This window comes from Carlito syrichta, unplaced genomic scaffold (genome assembly GCF_000164805.1).
Source record: "Carlito syrichta isolate Samal-C Ts95f unplaced genomic scaffold, Tarsius_syrichta-2.0.1 Scaffold120461, whole genome shotgun sequence".
NCBI lineage: Eukaryota > Metazoa > Chordata > Mammalia > Primates > Tarsiidae > Carlito > Carlito syrichta.
Genome location: NW_007064557.1, coordinates 126,025 through 131,231, shown reverse-complemented (window position 1 = coordinate 131,231; position 5,207 = coordinate 126,025). Strand labels below are relative to the sequence as shown.

The following is a 5,207-nucleotide window of genomic DNA, read 5'->3' as shown; positions in this document are numbered from 1 at the left end:
AGACTCCAACTCAAAAAAAAAAAAATTAGCCGGGTGTGGTAACACATGCATTTAGTTCCTTCTACTTGGAAGGCTGAGACAGAAGGATCACTGGAGCCCAGCAGGTTGATGCTGGAGTGGCTGTGAGCGTGCCACTGCACTCCAGCCTGGGCGATGAAGTGAGACACCAAGTCAAAAAAACAGACCCATGGAGGAAAGTCCTTACTTGCCACCTCTGGATATTGATATGTGGTTGAGGATGTGATGGCTGGTGTTACAGCAGTCATTGTGTATCTCTAAGTATAGTGAGCCATCAGCTATATATGTGACCAAGAACTTGACTCTTTCCCTTTATTTACCTGTTTTCAGAATGATGAGTTATTTCCATAGCCACCTTTAAAGTTGACATGAGTGTGTTGTGAACTCATATTATATATTTTATGTTTTTCAGCCCATTGCCCTTGATAGCCTTTTAGATGTTCAAATTGTCACATCTTTGGCCATTGAGTTTCCTTCAGAGCATTTAAATAAAGGTTAGCTTCCATGTCATTTTGGTATGAACCCATTACTTTTTTATGTCATTCCTACTTTCTGGCATGACAAGTAGGCTCTTCGTGTCTACTTCCTACCCCAGACTTAGAATCAGTCATTTTCTTTTGAATGAGAAATGATATTTAGAAGCCACAGTCTGGATATGAGGGATGCTTATTGCTGCTGAAATGGTCATTGCTTCTAGGCCTTTGCAGTGGTCAGAATTAAGGAATAATTTTTTTCTTTTTTAAAAAAAGTATGGCTGTATAACTGATAATTTTCCATTGAAGTTAAAGTTTGCAGAGTTTTTTATTTTTTCTTTGTGTGGCTGCGTGATGGTCTGGCCCCCAAAGGCCTAGAGTTTTTAACTTGCTTATTTTTTATTTAGATTTTTTATGCTGAAAACTTTTTTAGAAAGCAGGATTTAGTGAGAGGACAAAAAAACTCCTACAGTGGGAGGGGACCTGAAGGGGTTACCTGAAAACTTAATTTTTAAGTGACATTAGCATAATTATTTGTTTCATCCTACACTAGATATAATATTTTCAAAATAATATCACAGTGGTTACTAACAATATGATTACTCAATACAGATTAAGATTTCTTTGTAGTTCTTTTTGTTCTCAGAATATATCTCATTTGGACTAAAACTACCATGCTCAGTTTAGACCAACCAAAAACCACCCCCTGAACTAAAGAGAGGCTCCTCCCATAGAACATGGCTATATATTTATTTTTACCTCTTTTTTATTTTATTTTTTTTTCCACTTTTTCTTGTGATAGCTTTAGGGATACGAATAGTCTTTGGTTACATGGATGCAGTGTATACTGGCAAAGAAGTCTGGACTTTAAGTGTACCCAACCACCCCCATCTGTATACATTGTACCCAATAAGACTTTTCATCCCTCCACTTCTTCCCATCCTCCCACCCTCCCCATTCTGAATCCCCAGTGTCAATTACAGCATTCTCTATGCCTTTGCAGATCCTTCATTTAGCCCCCAACTTGTAAGTGAGAACATGTAGTGTTTGGCTTTTTTGTTCCTTAGTTCACTTAGGAAGATGTTCTCCAATTCCATCCAAGTTGCTGCAACAGACATTATTTCATTCTTTTTATAGCTGGATAATATTTTGTGTGTGTATATATATATATATATATATATATATCTCACATTTTCATTATCCACTGAACAGTTGATGGACATTTAGGTTGATTCCACGTCTTTGTGTTGTGAATTGTGCTGCGATAAATATCCAAATGCGGGTATTCTTTTTTTTTTTTTTTTTTTTTTGATAACGACTTCTGTTCCTTTGGGTAGATACCTAGTAGTGGGATTGCTGGGTGGAATAGTAGCTCTCCCTTTAGTTTTTTGAGAAATCTCCATAATTTCCACAGAGGCTGTACTAATTTGCCCTCCCACCAGCAAATGTATAAGTGTTTCCCTTTCACCACATCGATACCAGCATTTATTGTTTATTGCAGAATTCCCTTAACTATATATAGCCTTGGTGTGGTGAGTTTTTCAGATCCTACCTGTGGCAGTGCTGTGCTGGGTACGTGTATAGGCTCAAGATATCTTGAATGACCGGGGCGGCTTGGATAGTGGTGTTAGCCAGGGTCTGGGGTCAGACCTTCCCAAATGCTGAGGAAGATGATATGAGATGTAATAGACCACCTGTTGACCTCCGACCAGGATCTGGCACTTGTGGGAGACAGCCAGCTTGGCCTGTGTTGTCCCATAGGAGGTACCCAGGCTACCTAGGCAGTGGGCAGGACTGTGGGGACTACCCAAGTTCTCTGTCTTCTTTGAGCCTTTGCAGAAGGGAGCTACTCAAGCTGTGTGCTTGATTGGCTACCCTGTGGGGATTGGGAAGGAGTTTCTGGCCACTGGGGTAATTCAGCTCTGTTGATGGGGTGTAGAGGCTACACAAAAGAGTTTACCTGGGGAGTGAAAGGTTGCCAGGGCAATGAGTCCCACCCAGCCTCCCCACCTTAGCCTCAGGCAATCTGTGTTCAGCTTGTAAAAGTGTAGCTGGCCCTGCATCTTCTTATGGGAGTCCTGCCGCAGCCAGGAACTGGCTGCCACAGCACAATTTGCTCTTGGGGCCATTCCCTTCCAGCCTGGCTAGAAAGCAGCGGTCAGCAGGGGTTGAGTTCCTAGGAAATGGCTGCTAGAGCCACTCAGGGCTTTTTTTTTTCCTGCACCACTTCCCATGGGTTTCGGCAGAGCACTGTTATGGGTGAGGCAGTTTCTCCTGAGGGACTGGAGTCCCACAAGACTCAGGGGGTCTTCTAAGTTGATGGCAGGAGCACAGAACTCCTGAATTCCCCTCACTCACTTCCTGTGCTGCAGCCAGAAGCTGCTCGTTGTTTGTGCAGTGATTTGGGTGGTTTTGGCTAGTTCCAATCCAGACTGATCGATTTTTCTCTTTTTGCACTTTGTAGATTTTATCACTTCTCTGATGAATTGTGGAATGTACTACTGGTCTCCTTCCTTTCTGAGCTCTGAGGACTTTTCTCTGTTTTGTTTTACTCAGTGGGAGAAACACACTCTAGCTGCTTCTTGTCAGCCTTCTTAATCCTATCTGTCTCTTTTGTTGCTTTTATAAAAAAAATCTGTTGACTTTCTGATAGGAAATATGAGAATTTAATGTGCAACTCTATACTTTCTTCCTCCCCCAATATTTAGAAATCGTATTTTTATTTTGTTATTGGTAATTTTTGTAAATGCAAATGTTTTATTTATATTTGTTTCCACTAATGCCATATTCTTTAGTTATTTTTTCTTCTCCTGGCTAAAAGTTGAGGAACAATAAATAGTACTTACTTATCATTATATAAATATTATATGCCGGGTGTAGTGGCCTATGCCTGTAATCCCAGCACTTTGGGAGGCTGAGGAGAGAGGATTGCTTGACCCAGGAATTCAGTATCAGTCTGGGAAACATAGTGAGAACTCCTTGTTGCTACAAAAAATAAAAAACAGTTAGCTGGGTATGGTGGTATGCACCTGTAGTCCCAGCTACTTGAGAGACTGAAATGAGAGGATTGCCAGCTGTACTTCTAGTACTGAGATTACATTTTCTTCATTTAAAGGAGAATGTTGAGAGCCGGGGGCTAGGCGGGGACCAGCCTTATTGGTGAGGTGGCAGTGGCAGCAGCAGTGTCAGATCGGCAGGCAGGTTCAGGCGTCAGGGGCCAGCCACCGCCATGATCCTGCTGGAGGTGAACAACCACATCATCGAGGAGACACTTGCACTCAAGTTCAAGAATGCAGCCACCGGAAACAAACCAGAAGCAGTAGAAGTAACATTTGCAGATTTTGATGGTGCCCTCTGTCATCTTTGAAATCCTAATGGAGATAAGACAAAAGTGATGGTCAGTATTTCTTTGAAATTCTACAAGGAACTTCAGGCATGTGGTGCTGATAAGTTATTAAAGAGGGTGTATGGGAACTTCTTGGTAAATCCTGAATCAGGATATAATGTCTCCTTGCTATGTGACCTTGAAAATCTGCCTGTACCCAAGGATTCCATCGTGCATCAGGCTGGCATGTTGAAGTGAAATTGTTTTGCCTCTGGCTTTGAAAAATACTTCCAATTCCAAGAAGAGGGCAAGGAAGGCGAGAACAGGGCGGTTATCTATTATAGGGATGATGAGACCACGTATGTTGAGTCTAAAAAGGACAGGGTCACAGTAGTCTTCAGCACAGTGTTTACGGATGACGATGGGGTAGTCACTGGAAAGGTGTTCATGCAGGAGTTCAAAGAAGGATGCAGAGCCAGCCACACCGCCCCACAGGCCCTCTTTAGCCACAGGGAACTCCTCTGGAGCTGAAAGACACAGATGCTGCTGTGGGTGACAACATCGACTACATGACCCTCATGCTGTTCCCTTGCCACACCAGTGCCAGCATTCGAGACAGCACCATCAACCTGATCCACACGTTTCGAGACTACCTCCACTACCACTCAAGTGCTCTAAGGCCTATGTCCACACACGTATGAGGGCAAAAACATCTGACTTTCTCAAGGTGCTGAGCAGCGCACGCCCAGATGCAGAGAAAAAAGAAATGAAAGCAATCACGGGGAAGATGTTTTCATCCCACTAACTCTCAGGAATAGAAGGAAGCGCCTGGCAACTGAAGGCTGGAACACTTGCTACCAGATAATCGTAGCTTTTAATGTTGCACCCTTTCAGGTTCTTAAAGGATTCTCCGTTTTGGTTCCATTTTGTACACCTTTGGAAAATAATCTGCAGAAATGAGCTGTGCTTACAAGGACTTCATAGTTCCCAAGAATTAAAAATTTAAAAAAAAAAAAGAATTCCACTTGATCAACTTAATTCCTTTTCTTTATTTTCCCTCCCTCACTCCCCCTCCCTGGCCCCCCTCCTCTTTTCCAAGCAAAGCAAAACAGAATTAAGTTGATCAAGTGGATAATAGGTCTAAACTTGTTTTCTCCTAAGTATTTGAATTCAGAACTCCTGTATCTAAAGAAGTACAGTTGTGGTCATTAATAAAGACAATCTTTTTATCTTAAAAAAAAAAAAAGGGAGAATGTTCTTAGGATAAAGATCGAATGGCTTTTTTTTCCCCCAGAAACTTCATTTGTTAGTTTAAATCATGTTGTATTTTGCTTTGCCTCATGTTTGGATATTTGGATTATTTCTTTTTTTTTTTTTTTTTTTTTTTTTTT

At 41.7% G+C, this 5,207-nt stretch overlaps 1 pseudogene; it reads left to right on the top strand.

Moving 5' to 3' along the window:
* Positions 1-3,720: 3,720 nt before the first annotated feature.
* Positions 3,721-4,621, top strand: LOC103249383 (annotated as a pseudogene).
* The last annotated feature ends 586 nt before the right edge of the window (positions 4,622-5,207 follow it).